Raw genomic sequence first — 17,682 nt, forward strand, 5'->3', positions numbered from 1 at the left:
CGCACAGTGAAAGGGATGCTCCCGGAGCTGTCGCGAGACTTCGGGGCGCCGGGGCCCGCGCGGTGGCTCCCGGAGATACCGCGAGGTTTCCTCCTCACTCCCCTCTCTCCAGGGTGGTGGAGAGAGCGGCCGCGAGTTCTCGCGAGATCACGAGACCCCCCCCTTTCGCTCCGCCGCGCTGTCCTTTTGTTCGCCGCTCTCGCGAGAGCTCCCGCGCGCGCGCGCGGCCCGGACGGCTCTAGAAGGAAGCAGGCTTTGAGTCACGTGGGTAGGTGCTGCCGCCATCTTGTCGCTCCCCTCCCCCGGGCAGTGGCGCAGCGCGTAATGGCGGTGCTGGGGGGGTGAGGGGAGGAGGGGTCGCTGCCCCCCAGAACACACCGGGCTCCGCCACTTGCCCTTAGCGCGGGTGCGGACACCATAACCTGTACGTCTGCACAGCTCAGACAGTCCCCTTTGCCCGGAGCCCCGGGGCACATCCTTGCGAGCCGCTCACCCCGACACGCTGCTGGTGGTGGTCGACACGAGTTGTTGCACACATCCGGCATCTTTTTCCCCCTAAAACCTTTAGTTGTCAAATCAAAGGACATGCCAAAGGTTCCCCCCGGCAGTCCCATTTTCCCTGTGGTGACAGTTTCACCCTCCCATTACATCCCCAAAATGCCCCACCTTGGACTCATTAAGACTCTTAGCCTGTAAACATCACTCAAATAATAAGCATTAAAGTGCCTGTCTTTAAAAAGAAAAGTATATAAATAACCCCCTTCCCTTCCATCACAGCCTGCTGACACAGAAAACACTGGAGCCACTTCCTGGAATTTGGGTCAGTAAAAGTCCCGACAAACATGCTCTGGGGGTCAGGACATACTGACGTATCCAAGGAAAAGGACATGAGTTTGGTTGTCCTTGATCCACACACAGCAATTATTCCTCCATTTCCCTCCTCCAACAAGAGAGCATAGGGAAGATTTAAACTCCAGAAGGATGGCTGGATTCACTGTGGGATTCAAAAGAAAGACAAAACTTTTCCACAGTACTCACACATATAGTTAATCTCTGCTTAGGTTTTCCTGCCCTTAAAGTTGGAGCGCCAGAACCAAAGTCCTCCCATTCCAGAAATTAAGCCCTGCAAGGTTTAAACATCTACAAACAAATCCTTAAATGAGCAAAACACCTTCTCACAGACAAACCTGTCAGTTCTGTACAGGACAGGGTCTGGCCTTAAACAAAACATTTCTCAGTTCTCTCCTTCACTCTTCCACAATGCTCCTTCATCCAGCTACAACTCCAGATTTAAAGATTTATATTTGTATTTCTTCCCCATGTGCACCTATTTATATAATTTAAAACCTTGCAGGTGTCTTCACTGAGGCTGCCTGACAGTTAAAAGGAAAAAAGAAAAAGTTTCTGTATTCTTTTAAAAAGCTATTACTGGATGGAGGCCCAAATTTTGTGGGGTTTTTCTGAAAGCAAGTGTCAAATAAATCTTTTAATTCCTTTTCTTCTTACTGCTTTGGAGACAATTCTAATTTCTGAACAATTCTGCAATGTTTACATCCCTGCAGTGTCTTCAGTGCTTTTATAAACAAGGGCATTGTTTGAGATTATTCATATGCACTAGAAAATGACATTAATTAATTCTTTGCTGTGCAAGTTTTAGAAGTATCATAGCAATTTAAACCCTGATCCTGCAATAAGGAAAGTCAGTTCTTGGGGAAATCAGTTTTCCCTCTGTTATTAAGTTGCCATCTGCACTAGGCAGGACCTAGTTCTCTGTTTCACTTTTATTCTTCCACAGCTGAGTCAGACACAATTCCCTGGAGGAAGCTGAGCAGCTCCTGAGTACCTGAGTCAAGCATTAAACCAACACTGGAGTCCTCACAAACCCTGCTTACTGTTAAACTCAGCAAGTTTTTATTGATGGGTTCGACCAAAACTGCTTAAAACCTGACACTGCCAGGTGCTTGGACACTCAAATCCTAGCAGGATTCCCAAATTTGCTGTTCCTTCACCTGCAGAGCCTCCTCTGGTAGTAGTACTGAAAGGCTACACTGTTAACCCCCAAATAGCCAGAAATACAGCTTTCTGGGTGTGGAGGAGGTTGCATTAGGAAAACAGTGTCACCAGCTGCCACCAAACCCTTGTGAGCTGTGAAGTCAACACGGTTTATGAAGTTGTATCTGCCTTTTAGAATATTTTTATCCAACACTGATAGATACTGACCTTGTGTACATGAGCTTCCTTATCTGTTTTGAAACTATCAACAGGTCATATGGTACTAACCATCTTAGCAAGCAGATTTCTCATCTTACAGAACTATGGCCTCACTTCTAAGGAAAGGAGATATTTTACTAATCATAAAGCAACTCAGGCCCTGAAATCCAGAGTGTGATACAAAATAAATCCTACCATGAATGTAATTCTCAGGTTGCAGTACTGAAAACTTGTTTCTTGTTCTACAGAGCTGCTTATGAGTACGATACAATATTTGTGTGAGTCTTTCATATTGTAAGCAGGGCAATAAAAATGTAACTTCAGTGTTGTCCAGCCACAGGTTAGCAGAGGGACTTGGAAAGAGTCTTTAGTCAACAGCGTATATCTCTCTGTAACATCAGAAATCTGTCTTTAACAGCATAATTTTTACATGCTCCATCTGATCAGTTCCCAAAGTTCTGTGGACAGTTTTAGGAGTCAAAAGGCAAAATTTTACTGATTTGGAGGAATAACATAAAAAGAAGAAGCACATGCAACCATTGATGGTACTGCTGGTGAAGCCTTCACTAAAAAGTCTGCATTTCCCTACAGCAGTGGCTACAAAACTCTTTGGACTCTTTGGGTAAGTTTTAAAATAATCTATGTAAAAAACTATGCAGCAGAATAAAATGGAAAAGCATTGTTAAAGCTGGCACCTTTCCTCTAACTTCAAAACAAAACTAGGCTTGTTGCATTGGACAGCTTTACCAGGTTCCTCACATTTGAAAAGCTGTCTCTGTTCAGACATTTCTGTTGGCATCAGGACTGGTGTAGGCAGTTCCCAGCACTTGCCATTTGTTTCTGTCCCCCAGGTGTCCCCTCTTTTGTCCCAGTACAGCTATTAGTGATGCCAGTCCGTGCAGTCAATGAAGGAACTGATCTGAATTTAAAATAACTCTGTTTGTAGGCATAGAAAGAGACCCTGCCTACATCAGCTCTCTGCCCTGGTAAATGTGTGTGGGATATTGGGTTGTGGTCAATCAATTTTGTCAATTTAGTGAATATTTCCTACCATACATGTGCCCTAACTCAGTGTTAGCCAAGGATTTCTCACACTTGCATTGCCAGCTGATGTAGTCCCCATCTCACTCTGCATGCCCAGCTCATTTCAGACTCAAATAAACTGGTGTGGAGAGGGTGCTATTTTTCAACTGGATCAGTCTGGCAGGGAGGCATCACAAGTGCCTCTGCCAGTCCAACATGAGAGGGGTAACCAGCCCCAGGCAGGGACAACAGGAGCCTGGAGCTGCTGCTGAAGGAGCCTGTGTGGAGCCACAGCCTCCTTCTCTGGGTAGGCAGGGGCAGAACAGAATGAGAGCACAGGATGTGCACCCACATTTTCTTGGGAAAGGAGTGCACTGGGTGCCCATTACACAAGCCATGGAACTCGGGGGGAATCTCAGGAAAATCTGGGCAGAATTTTCTGTTGCCTGTAGAATTACATCAGGTATCTTAGCCAAAATGTGCACAGGGTTTTTTTATTTGTTTTTGTCCTTCTGACTCTGTTTTGATATAAAATCTAAGTAATAAAGGAAGTTGCTACTAATAAAAACATTATTATTAAACTGTGCCTGGACAGCATTGATAGAATATTTACAGAATTTTCCACTATGCTGCAACACTATTTTCTGTCATTGCCTTTGCTGAGTATACATCTATCCTAAGTCTCAGAGAGGACATAATGCCTTTAACTCACCTGAAGAATTAAAAGGCAATCTGATTAAGAGCTACTCTGTTCTTTGGCTAGTGTATTGCCACCCAAGCATTGCTGGCTCTCCTTCCCTTTTCTCTCCACACTCACAGACTGGTAGATAGAATGTACACAATTGATTGGAGAGGGCTTGATGAAGAGCAGATTCGTGATGAATCTCTGAAAAGGTGCCTGGAGCGTGTTCTAAAGCTTCAAAGACATTCACATCTTGTCCTGAAAAACCACTAAAGACTGTTTACAGACAGCAGAGACTGTGAGAAAGGAGAGACAGAAAGTTTTATAAGCTATGACTCTAGAACGGGGATATGCAGAGAGAATTTGCCCATTTCAAACATATAATAATCCTTATCTGAAGCAGCTTCTCTTTCTCTCTTTTTTTTAAATGAAGTCCTATTTTTATTTTCTGTAATGGTTTAGTGACAAGATCAAGTAGTCACAGGTTTCTGTGGGAACTGAGGAAGCACAGTCTTGTCCTTATTTCTTCTTGTTACATGACAGAGGAAGAATGAGTCCGTAACTTTCACACAGGAGATACTTCTTGAGCTGGAGTCAGGGCACAGGACTGCCACCCAAGGCTATCACTGAAATGGCAGCAGAATAGAGGCAAAGGAATGGGAGATAAGATGAAGATGGTCCCCTTTTGAGGTAAGAGTGAGCAGAACAGCAAAGATACATCCATGCTGCTTGCTGTGAGCCTGCTGTGTTACATGCTTAGCCCAAAAAAAGGACTGGCCTGCCTGCCTGCTGGGGCTGCCTTGCTTGCCTGGGTCCAGAGGAGTGTAGAACTGCAGCAGGAGAGGCTTCCTCCCCCTCCCTCCTCCCTGAGCCCCCAAGAAGTCACTCCTCCAGAGCCTGATGGGATATCCAGACCCTCACTCCCAGCCTCCACCCCATGTCCCAGCTAAATATCCCTGCTTTGCCAAAAAGTCCCTCTGTCTGCTGTGCACCTCTCTTGGCTGTGGAGGATTTTCCCTGGCCACATGTGAGAGATGGAGTAGATGCATCCCGGGTTTTCAAGGAAGGGCCTTACTAGCTCTCTCCCCTCCTGTGTGCAGGGGTTTGACTTCTGCTGCCAGGGGTGAGCACCTGGCAAGCTTTGACCTTTGCAGATGGTGGTTGTGCAACATGGTGCAGCTGCCAGGAGTGCTCAGGTTGAGTGGATGGCCTCAGCTATCTGGGGAATGCCCAGTGTTGCTCCTTATTAAGTGAGAGAGATTTTCAAGTATTAATATTGTTACTGAGAGGCAGCACTAACTGAATGCTCCAGCTTGTGCACTGTCAGAACCATGCTGGACTTTTTCTGTGGCTCAGAGTTGTAGAGAGTTGTAGAGGGTGGAAGGGAGGGTATTTTTTGACTAAAATGACAAGGGTTGTTGTCCCGACTGGAAGAATGAATGGAAAGAATATGGCAGTTCTATGAACATTGAAAATTTCTGAGTTGGGCTCTATTTTTCATATCCCTAGATTCCTTGCTAGCTTGGATTTTAAAAACCTTAATCACTTTTATCTCTCTGCATTCGGATCTCTCCATTGTCCCCACTGGACTCCAAATTACCTTGCCTTCCTCTCTCAATCCCCAAGTTTATGCACTGCTTTGTCTTCACAAATGCTGTTTTCCATGTTCCAATTAGACTGAGGGCTTGCCTGCACAGGAAAGTTGCACTACTATTAATTTGCAGTTTGCTTTAAAGAAATTATGTTAAACCTGGGCAAAAGGCCATGTGGACTCCCTAGTATTTCTTTGCAGGAATACAAATGGCTTATTTCAGGTTAGATCAGGTCAATTAGGAACAGGAAGAACTTGCAAAGCAATAAATTTTCCTACACCAGAACAAAGAGAGCCCAGCAGCTTCTTCTGCCCATTGTGTCCTCCAAATGGGAGTGAAAAGCTGGGGGCATGGTCTTGACCTCAGCAGGAGTCTCAATCCACTGGGCAGAGGTAGCTGGTCCCACCAAAGCAGCAGCCGCTGCTGTCACTGTGTTCTGACACGAGCTGTGAAGCAGATGATGCCCACTGCAGCCTTTTTCCTGCCAGGACATCCCAGTCCACAGGGCAGGAGAGGGGCCTGGCTCCCACTCTGTTCCTACAGGTATTAAAAATTGAGTCCTTTGCCAAGTAAATTGTAGTATGACGGTATTCAGTAGGAAAAAGTCATGAGCATCCATCTACTGCCCCTCTTTGAATGAATGCCTGGAGTTAAATGTTGGTTTACAAGCAGACTGTAATTTTATGAGTGTGACTTTCTCTTGTAGACAAGCTCAAAGGAACAGAAGGTGAAGACAAAAGAAGAGAGACTTATAGCAGCAAGAAGAAAGGGAAGAGGCACATCAGTAAATCTTGGATTCTGTGAATTCTCATTGTTAACTGGTTTGAACTGGTAAGCTAGTAATTGCCTAAATCAAAACAGGCACCTAGTCAAGATGGCTCCTATATTAATCAGCATTAGTATTATACTTTGAAGAAGGCACTAATGTTTCTCATTTTGGTTTCTGTAAACCTCTTCTAATTACTATTTCCAAATACCAAATGTAACTTTTATGTTATGTAACATAAATGTAGCATTAGAGTCTTCTTTGAAAATCCTCTAGAGGGTCACTGACCAGAGAGTGTGATGGCAGCTCAGAAGGGCCTGTGGGATTGTCAGAGTCCCGAGGACACCCCCAGCTCCACAGCAGTGCTGGTCTCCAGCTCCCCACAGCCCTGCCCTGCCTGGCCATGGGCCCATGACCTGTCCCAGCCATGGCTGTCCCCGAGCTGGGGAGGTGCCCGGTGCCTGAGGCTGCCCCCAGCTGCACCTGGATGGGGAATGGGAATGGCCTGGGCTGCCAGACCCTGCTCTGATGCCCTGGGAATTCCCCTGCAGTCCCCAGTCCCCAGCCCTAAGGGATCTGCTACCCTTGCTGCCAGCAATCTTTGCTGTGCCCTGCCAGGAACTAAAAGACCTAAATCATTAACCAAACCCAATTCTGCTCTTCAAGAAAAAAGGGGAGGAAGGCCCATCCTTTCATTCCCTCACTGTTGCCACTGAGTGTTGATTAGGTCTGTCCCTTGGCAAGTGAGGGGTCTCCAGCAAGAGAATGGAAGAGGTAAAGAAACTCAAAGTACAAAACCTTGTAGAGTTGTGAGCAGAGGAGAGGGAAGGTCTGGATATGGAGGCACCAGCTGGAGCACTCAGAGGGGAAAGTGCTCTCTGAATGGCCTGAGTTAGCAGGTCACCAAGACCACAGGGCATCTCCCTGTTATCCCTCAAGACACTCAGAACTGGGGACAAAGTGATTAGCCCTCATGATTGTCAGAGTTGGGACAGGATGCAGATGCTGTTGCAAAAATTCAAAAAAGATACAAAAAGATGTCCAAACCCTGTGCATAGTCACGAATCCAAGAATAGCCCAGGAGACATGAAAAGGGCTTAATAGATGGCATCCCTTGTGTTCTCTATGGCATCACACAGATCCTGGACCCATTACCTGGGCATGGTCTTCATATTGCCTGGATTTTGGATAGATGGCTTGAACATGATGACCTGATGCCTGGTGGCTGCACTTGTGTGAGACTGAATGTGGCTGAGTGAAACCTGTTTTGTTTCAGTTTTTATTTTAAATGAAATCACTTTCTTCCCCTTCCCCTCCTATATGTTTTCTACATTGTTTATACATGTTGGAGTAGTAAATAGGAGCACCTAGCTGCATAATCTTTCAGTCATATCTCTTGTGGTGGCAGCAGAGAAAGAACCATAAAAAATTTAATGTCAGTAGAAAATAGTCTTTTTTTCTGGATGGGTTCATCAAAGGCCACCCTGTCCCTCTTGCTGGCTTTGGTCAGCAGTGGAGGTTACACAGCTGGAGCTCTGGCCCACTCCATTGTAAGAGGCTTAGCTCAGGCTTCAGCATGCACATTGCAACCTTTCCACTTAAATCATTAAAGGTAAAGGGGTTTTGAGACATCTAGTCCACCACACTGCCTTAAGACTAAATATATCCATCCACTCTGGATGGATGCTCATCGGACTGGATGTCCAGAACACCAACTCCATGCCCAAACTGGGGTAGGGCTCCCAACCCTGGCAATAGTTGTCTTCTCCTAAGGGGCAGGGCCCCAGGATGCTGTCATGTCAGCACACCCACTGCTCCTCAGCTGTGAGGCAGGAACCCCTGCTTCATGCTGGGACTGAAAAGCTGCTTAGTGAGCTAAAGGCCCCCGGCTCCTTTCAGACACCCACGGACACGGACACGGTGGAGCTGAAACCCTCCCACCCCTTTCCGAGGCAGGCAGCTCAGTGCCTGCAGGGAAGCAGGAGCTGCTGCTGCCTCTCTCTAAGACAGCAGCTCCTGGTGACTTCCCCCTTGTCTAAAAGATGGCACGATGGTGGTTTTCAGCTCCAAGAAGTGGCTGCACTTGGCTTGTTGTGTGTCACCTCACTGTGAAGTAACTTAAGTCTCCCTGTACTCATCACTTCTAGCCTGTTCATAGTAAACAGGAAAAGTAGTTTATTTCCTTCCTCTTTGCAACTGCTTTTTATATATTTGTGTGCTGCTATTCTGCCCCTCCTCAGACTTCACTTCTTGAGACTGAATTGTTTTTCATTGTGCCTTACAGTTTACATCTTCTGAACTTCTCGTAGAGCAGCAGTTTAACATTTAAATGAATATAGTGTTCCTGAAATGAGCTGGACTGACAAGGCATGGAAATGGAGACTACTGTCTTCACAGATTAGACACCACAGTGGTAGGAGGAGTGAGAACTCCATACCTAACTTGTGATCTGGAACATCTCTAGAGACAAGAAGACAATGTGGTGATGAAATATATCTAAGTGGTTCAGGTTTCCTCCTTAATCAGTAACCTCTAGGCAGCCTCTGAGGATTCATTTGTGCCAGATGTGGTGGTGTTTTTGTGATATGGACAAAACATTGCAATAGCAAGGAGCAGTGTTAACCAGCTCATTTCATATGAATTACCAGCCTTGTGGGGGCAGAGCATTCAGGCAGGTTCATCTAATCAGCTGTAGATGGACACATGGAAGGATCTCCAGCCAAGTCATCTCAGGCCCCTCTTTCAGCTGCAGCGGAGAAAAAGGCACTCGGAGGTCATGAATCATCTCATCCCAAAGTAGGTATTTAAAATAGATCAGATAAGACATACCTTTAAATTGCCTGTGGGGCAACAGGCTCAGATGTAGAGATAGACACTGTAGACATCTAAAATTAGGTGAGCTGAATCTCACCTGTGGAGTCCATCAAAGTGGTGACACAGGGGTCAAAAGCCCCACTTCCTGTGGGAAACCTTCAGAGCACATCTTCTGCCTTTTTGAATTTACAGCCACCTCAAAGCAGCCAGGTGTCATGGCTGATGAGAGACATATGAGGGTCTTCCACTAAATGGCTACATCTTACTGATTTTCGGAAATAATTTTTTTTAAATCCTTCTTTCTTAGTTTAGTATCTAAATAATCATTTTCCAGAGCAGGAATAGTTGCTTTTTCACATCTGCTCATGCCATCAAGGGAAATTGGAAAAGCAAATGCTTGGATTAGGAAGCAGTGATGTTCATCATGGCTAAAATAATGGTATTTTGTTGAGGGGAACTTTTAGGTTGATTCATCTGATATAGTTAAACTGTAAAGATTTATCTTGCAGAATCTTTGGCAAATAAGTACTTCAAAAGAGATTTTTTTACTCTCATAGCATCTTCTCCCCCTCCTCTCATTTTTATTCCTTAGTTAATAGTTTGTAACTAAGGAAAAAGCTTCTCTTGATACCATAGCACATCTCCTGACCCACTTCAGTGCAAATGCATACATAACCACTTGTTTGTTTGTACTTCTACAGGTGTTGGTGCTGTGCAGATATGGGCTGTGGTTAAAGTTTCATAATGGAAAATCTGACAGGCAGTTAACTAATCCATGAGTCATATTTCGTAATAGCCTAAAGGTCTCTGATGCTCGACCTTCATTTGATACCCTTGCCATCAGGCAGTTTATACATGACCCCTCTGAAGAACATTCTTTATATAGATGACTGCACTGCTGCCCTTTTATACCTGCAAGGATGGGCATTGCACTTACTGAACCAGGGGAATCTCCCATCTCCCTTTCCACCCCTCCTCTCCATGAACAGGACTGCAGAGGTGCACTGTAGGACACTCACCTGGGGAATGAGAGCAGTGGAAATCTCTCTGCTTAGTTTAAGTCTTCTGTAGGACCCGGCTGAAAGGTGAGGAGAGGGATGGGGAGCTGTTTTCAAACTCCATTCACCCTAACCCTGCTGAAGGGGTTTCTGATTGGAGCAGCTCCAGTAATAAAAGTAGCAGTGGAACTACCAGCACTAACAGAGCTCTGCTGGTTTCACCTGTGCATGGCTAACTTCTGCTCAAGGCAGGCCAGACAGACACAGAACAAGACATCCTTTTTTTGCTAACAGCATTCCCAATGCCAGGGTCTTAAAAGGAAGGCCTAATGTGGAAAGGGCTGGTCTGGAGAATCTACACCTCTGTTTTCTAGCCAAAGGGTGAAAAAGCAGCACAGTGCTTATGAGGGTACCTTGGCTTTCAGGACTTCTCAGGTCCTTTCTCAAAGGCATTGCTGCTGTTTCCAAAGCTAAAATAAAGCAGACACATGACTTGGTCACTGTATGAGAAGTTTACATACTATGACTCGTCATAATAAAGAAACCTAAACAAAAGCCCAGTGTGTCACTAAAGCTGCAATATGTTTTCCATGCTAAATTCTTTTAGGTTTGCTTTGGCTTCTTTTTTACAGCTGTGGAATAGTAGAATATCTCAGGGATATTAACTCTGACGTTGCAGGATAGAAAGTTCTGGTCTTCATGAATGGACCCACTATAAAACAGAGCAGAAGGTTATCTTATTTTTGAAACACTCTGGCATAACAACTTTTACAGCGGTGCCAAATGCTGGACAACAATGAGAGTGGCTGAGAAGACAAATGGAAAGAAGAAAGCAAAGGAGAAGGGTTAACTTTGGCTGCCTCTTTAAGAAACTCTGCCATTTCCAAGTGACTATTTTATAATTGTCTCTGAGATATCAGCAGACACCACGAGTGATGTATATGTAGCATGTGAGTTGCCTGCTGTATGTGGAAAACTGCCTAGGGAGGGATTGGCACAGTGGGAGGGGGAACATGGCCAGCCTGACTGTAGGCACCAGTGAGGAGTTTAGTCATCCTGCTGAGTCAACAGGAGACATGGCACCTCCAAAGGTGCTTTTGCCTACTCGTCATTCCATGTTAGACAGCTGAAGTTATATGGGAAGAGCCTGTAATGACAGGCTCACATGCAAGCTGCTGTTTATGCATGGGATTCATCTTGCTTGGCTGATCTGCATCACCAGCTCCAAACCTCTTCATCTGGAATAAAGCTGGTGTCGGACTGGGCAAGGCTTGCTGGGGCTGTTTCTTGGGGCTGTCCTTGCAGCTCTTCTCAAGCAAATGCAGAAGGTAAGGAAAGGCCAAACAAAGGTCCCAGTAGGATTCAGGTTCGTTTCAGAGGGGCAGCAGTGTTTGAATCCTGACAGCTTTACTGAAAGATATTTTTTGCTATCATTGAGGGTCCCTGCAAGATGAAGGACCCAGCTGCACAAATCCCACTGGGAGGATAGGGCTGCTGACACAAATGTAATATAATAAAACGCGTTACAGACGTGTACAACTCTTGTCTGATGATCTGAGGGACTCCTCTCCCAGTTTGCCCTCAGTACCCCCTGAAGTCAGTGTAACTATCACCTCCAACAACTCATGGCATTGGATCATGATATTTGTAACAAACTTCTGGTTTAAAGTGCCAGGATATAGGAACTATATTGTATGTCTGTTCCACAACATGCTGAACTCTTGCTTTGTCTGAATTTTTGCCTTTTTAAAAGTATTTTTTAAGGTCATCTTAATATCAGAAGAGAATTTTCATTTTGTCCATCTTTCCTCTCTTTATTGCAGTATTGGCTGTAATTAAACTCTAAATTGCAGGAGCATCGTTACCTGACATTTTTCTCTCTTTTCCAAACAATTCCTGGAACTGAAAGTTAATAAAAGGAGATATACCTTTTCAGTTCTTTGTTCAGCTCCCCTGGCTTGTTTTCAGCATTTGACAATGCTTTCCAGGCTCTCAGTTTCACCTCCCTATTTTCTGGTTCCCTGAGCTTGTGTGGTGCCTTTGATGCTGCAAAAGGGCAAGATAAAGCACTGAGGAAAAAAGGTGAAGTACTGTGACAAAAGGACAGGCATCACCCCAGGGATTCATGTACTGAAAGATCTTTAAAATTCTTCTCAAAACTGACTAGTTGGGAGTTGACAGTATCCTTTTAAGGACAGTTTATGTTCAGAAATCCCGGTTAGTCTTATGAGCAAGTTTTGGCTGAGCACAAGTGCTGATGACTTTTTGAAATGAAAAACATTTCTAAAGACGAAAATAGCTAGTACTGAAATCTCTCACAGCCCTTATTTACAATTTCTATGTGATCCCTTGTCCAGATTTATAATGATTGCTTGCCAGCAGAACTTACAACTCTGTGGATTTGTCTTTAATGTTGTAATTAAAACCAGGATGATTTTCATGGGCCCAGAATAATTTGTAATTCTTGTGAGAGCTCTGTCTTTTAAGTGGCCTTACACAAGATGTAATCTTCACTGACCTAAAGCATGCATACACAATTTTTTTAAAAATGATTGATGTTTTCATCAAGCAATTGTATACCTTTGGGATCATTTCAACCTGATGCATTTAAGTACAATTTTCCCAGCCTTTCTCAAGAATTTATAATGTTCTTAAGTCATATCTAAGTAAAACACTCCTTTTTTTTCTTCTGCCAGGTGCCTCCAAATAGCTTGCATCTTTTAGTCCTTCTGTAAGAGGTAAAGATGTGACCTTTCATTCTTCCTGAACATTTTCCCTTTTACTGTTCACCCACTGACAACATATGCTGGGGACCCTGCAGTGACTCCCCAGCATTTCCAGAGCTATGCAGTCTAAAGACCAAAACCTTCTTGTTCTCCCTAAATATGGGATCACTATGTAGTGTAACCCCCAAAATCTGATCTCCTACTAGTTCTCCATATTTGTTAGGGGGGGTGGATGTTCCTTATGATACAACAAAAAGGCCATGCTGGCATCCCTCACACACTGAGCGGGGCAGAAATGTGTTACAGCAATAGTCCGTGCGGGGTTGTTATATGGATGGGTGGAGAGTTAGGTCCTCAAATGTGAACTTCTTCTTATTGGAACATGTAGCTATTTTTGAAGTCTGAAACTTCATTAACAGGATTCCTCTACGGATAACTTTGTCCTTTTAACTTGTCCTTACAGCTTTCGTTCTGGGAATATTTAATATAAGGTGTTTTGATTCTTGAACCTGCCTGTGCCTGGTAGTATTAATAACCCGGGGCAGGGAATGTTTATATAGTACTGAGCACCATGGCAGCACTTGGTAAATAATGAAATAAATCGCAGGCTTTGTTTCTGTTCAAATACTGTGTTTGCCTTCTGTGGATACAGATCTTCTGGATCCTGCTCAACAACCTCATTTGGGTGAAACTGGATATTGCACCGATTTTATTCCAGCTCCTTTAATGTATGGCAACTGTACAGACAGTGCTCTGGATAACAAAGAACTCAGAGTCCCCCATCTAAACCTAAGAAAAAGCCAAAACCCCTGGATCCTGCACTAAAAATACCTACCAGGATTCTTAATTTTTATACAAATACACAACTGAAGTAGAAAAGGCAAGAAGCAAATCAACAACTGCAGCATACAAGGGTCCAAATTCACCACCCCATTCCAAAATTCCAGACATGCACTGAAAATACCAGGCCTGGGAAGTAACTCTGGCTGCTACTGAGGGGATGCCCAAGCATGTGAGAACCAACATAAATTAGAAATGTGAAGAAAACCCACACAAGTTCACTGTTCTAAAGCACTGAGCAGAGAAAATTGGGAAGACCAGAGTTATTGCATCCTACGACCTCGGCCTTCTGGACCCACATGCGGTGCAGAAGCCAAGGGGGACGTGTGCTGTAGAAAGGAGCTGCGTGTTTCCCTCCAGAACAGCCTGAAAGCTGCTCAGGAATCCCAGCACTTAGGACATGTCTCAGAGAAGTCATTCTGTGGTTGACTGTGCCCAGCTCACATATGTTTTTAATAGAAGCATTTAAAATAATTTCAAGACTGAGGCATATACAAGTTAAACTTTGAGTACAAGCTGAAGAACAAATAGAGCTGTGCTAAATTGGTTTCCGGTACAGCCTGACAATATACTCAAGATGCTACCTAATCCCAAGTGATCCCTGGTGTGTATGTAATCTTCTACCACCAAGTCAGTCTTAAATTTGTAGGTGAGGTTACTGCATTCTTAGTCTGATTTAATCTCTTTTCCATCAGGAGTTGGCAAAGCTGAGAAATACTTCATGGCTAAATTCATCTATATTTTACTTGTGATATTTGTACTTTTCTATTTTGAATATAAAATATAGGTAAATATAATCCCTATAAATGTGTAAAGTAATCATGCATTCATTATGAAATAATAATACTTACATTAATCAAAAAATTAATAACATTTCTCCATAACTTCATTAATGCAGAGTCAGCTGCACTAAGGGGCCTTGAGCTGGGCCAGAAGACAAGAAAGGACAAAATTCAACTCCAACAATCAGCGAACAAGGAGTTAAGGCTTTACAAACTGAAGCCTCTGCAAATCCAGACTTAAATGCAGAGTTAAAAGCCTCTGCCAACTCTGGAACAGAAACTAAAGTCTGCTCCTGCTTCTACCACCAGGAAGCGACTGCAGCCAGGGGAAAGTGGGAAGGGATAAAGGAACAGTGGGGTGAGAGACAAAGTCTAAAAGACCGTGAGGATGAAAGGTGAATTCACCATTATCAAATGAATGCCCTGAGAGTCCTGGCAGTCCATCAGAAGGTGTGAGGTCCAGCAGATGGTTTCCTGGTCAGAGTTCTGCAGGAGGCCCAGCTGGACAATCTGGGATGTGCAGCTGGAGTTTGAGCACTGTCTGCTGCCTGCTTTGTGCCACAGCTGTAGCAGAGTCGGATGGTGGATGGGCAGGTGAGGGGCAGCATTGCTGTGGATGCACTGAGAAGAGAGGGACATGTATAATGATGGTGCAAACACGCCCTGTGTCAGCCCTGAATTGTAGGGGCACAGAAACAGGGAGCTGAAGGTACTGTCTGAGAAGAAATGTCTGTGGAAAGGGAAAAGGCAGATACCATTTGCATGTCTGGGCTAGTGTGAATTCATCAGGCTCTGTGTTTGAATGGGTGCCAGGTACAGCATACAAGTAACTCCTGTTTGCTGTGCCTGACCTAAATCCAAGTGTTGCTTTGTCAGGCTTTAACCAACACGTGTTCTGTCTCCCTACTGTGTAGTCACACTGCTGGAGACTGGGTGTTAGCACTGGGAACCTGATGATTCAAACACAAAGTATGAGAGGCTGTATTGTGGCAACAGGGAGGAAGCGGGGACATGTAACCTCACTGTGTATTTTATGGTGGTCAAAGGTTTCTGATCACCTTAAAAGAACTTTTATCTGGGAAGTTTCAAAGGACTAAATATAGACCAATTGCAAATGCTAGATGGCTCCCCAAGCAACCCACTTCCCTGCTAACAGTGCTTGTGGGGATGTAACATCTTGTTTGTTTGTTTATTAAATAGACCTTTTTCAGATCAACATCTATCAGAGCCCAGCCCTGCAACTCCATTTTTTCCCATTCCTTGGCAATGGGCCCCTGGCAAGAATGCACAGCCAGCACAAGTCCTGGAGCTGCCTCTGAAGCCTTGATGTTCAGTCTCACTTGTCTGGGGGGAAGACAGGAGGAGTGTTACACAAGAGGTCTTAGGGTGGTAAGATAAACATCTGGTATTTGAGCCTCTGCCTTAAACCACCACATCACCATGAATGGATAAGTTTTCAGCAGCAGGAAGCCAGGAATTACACTCAGTAGGAAGAACTGCCAGCTCTTCTGTGATTCTTGCCTCTGGATAGGGCATGGGAGAAGTGCTCCTGGTAGGATATCTGTGTAAACACTGGATCCCACTCACTGCTGATACTGATGATGTGGTTGAACAGACCAAATGCACCCTGCCCACAGGTGATCCCAAGGTCCTTTTCTCAGTGGAAGAACAGCAGGTGAGCTTGGTGTTGAAGACAGAGAGGGTGAAAGTGTCATCAGTGAGAGATGAGATCACAGTCAATTGAGGTGGTTGCTGTGTAAGTCCACTAGGCCCCAACCATGGGATGTGACATTTTTCTAGGAAGTGAAGACATTTGTTTCAAAGATGCATGTTTAAAACCTAGACAAACAACTAAATAAAAAATAAGCAGTAATGAAAGGGAAAAGAAAATCCACAGGCTAAAAAAGGGGTGCCAGCAGGTAGCAGGGAAGGGAGCAAAACAACTTTTGGTCTAGTCAGGTGACAAATGCATAAAGTTGCTAAGAATCAGTGGTTTTGCTGCATCAAGAAACTCTGTCTCAAGTCAAGAAGTAGTGCAGGTGAAGTGCAGTGAGCTCAGTACTGCACATTCCCCCTCATGCTCTAATCACCACGTGTGGGGTACCATATACATCCAGTTGGCCAAACACACACCTGAATGCAGGTGTCACCACAGTGCAATGGTAACAAACGTTGTCACTCAAAGGAGTACAAGGAAATATCCGTAAAATTACCTTTTTGGAGGAAGGAGCAGGGGAGGAGGAGCAGGAGGTGGCTGTGACCACCCCAGCTCAAATGGCCTGCTATTTAGACCATCAGTATTACTCTCTATTCCCTTACAGGATATTTCAAGACAACACAACAGAAGTGAATTGATGAGAACATAGAATAGTCCACACATAGAAGCAGTCTTTGGGTTTCACTGGGACAGTACTGCTGTCCTGCTGGGGGGTCACCAGGGTCCTGAGGAGTTCAGTCTGGGACCCCCATCCCAGCATCCTCTGGCCTGGATCTGCACCATGGCAGTGAGGGCACTGCCTGTTCCAGGGCTACCTGGGTCTTCCAGCTTACAGTGCCAATGGGAGCACCCCACTCCTGACATAGATCTGAAAGACTAAACCCAAAACCTTCTCAAAACCAGAGACTATTTATGAATGCTGTCATTCTTGCGAAGCAAAATCAAAATTAGTGCTGTTGCAGGATGACAGACGTGGAATAATATGCCAGGAAATAAAGGAAATATATGCCTACAGTACCTGAATCAAGATCTCAAAGTACAATGCCATAGGCAGAGAGGCTGTACAAAATCTTTAGATATTTAACCACTTGTATGTGTTCCTGTGGGAAGGGAAATGACAGATTAGTTTTCCTGTGGAGGATTCATTAGTATTCTGTCATTGGCAAGTCAGTATTTTTAGCTTAGTGAGCTCAAGATGTATTGTGGTTTAGGCCTCAGAAGTTACCAACTCTGGGTAAAGAATTAAAAGAAAAAAAATGTAGTGTTGTTAGGAACTGTAGAGTGATTGTCCAAGATCTTCTGAGAACCATCCTCCTCACGTGCTGGTTAACATTAAGCACCCATTAACTCCACTTCAGGAAGGTGGTGATTAAACTGGGTCAAATGGAACTGATTATGTTGGATTATCCCTGCCATGGAAAAATTCACAAGAAGATCTCAGAGGGAGGCAAATTCTGCAGGAAGGTGTATGGCTTTCCTTTTCTTCCTGCAAAAGAGCTTCCTGCCACCCAGGATCCCTCTGAATGCCTCA

The 17,682-nt window shown here is 44.6% G+C and overlaps 1 long non-coding RNA gene across 10 annotated transcripts; it reads left to right on the forward strand.

The window, feature by feature from the left end:
• The first annotated feature begins 134 nt into the window (after positions 1-134).
• LOC108495327 lies at positions 135-12,371 on the forward strand. 10 transcript variants are annotated; one of them, XR_001874076.1, is made up of 5 exons: positions 135-268; positions 778-820; positions 1,796-2,833; positions 4,460-4,606; positions 6,215-6,510. It is a non-coding gene; the product is annotated as an uncharacterized LOC108495327 (long non-coding RNA). The 10 variants fall into 10 exon arrangements; XR_001874079.1 differs by having other exon boundaries at positions 142-268; positions 2,630-2,833; XR_001874082.1 differs by having other exon boundaries at positions 142-264; positions 2,630-2,833.
• Positions 12,372-17,682: the final 5,311 nt, after the last annotated feature.

Source organism: Lepidothrix coronata, unplaced genomic scaffold (genome assembly GCF_001604755.1).
Source record: "Lepidothrix coronata isolate B3197 unplaced genomic scaffold, Lepidothrix_coronata-1.0 Scaffold30, whole genome shotgun sequence".
Classification (NCBI taxonomy): Eukaryota; Metazoa; Chordata; class Aves; order Passeriformes; family Pipridae; genus Lepidothrix; species Lepidothrix coronata.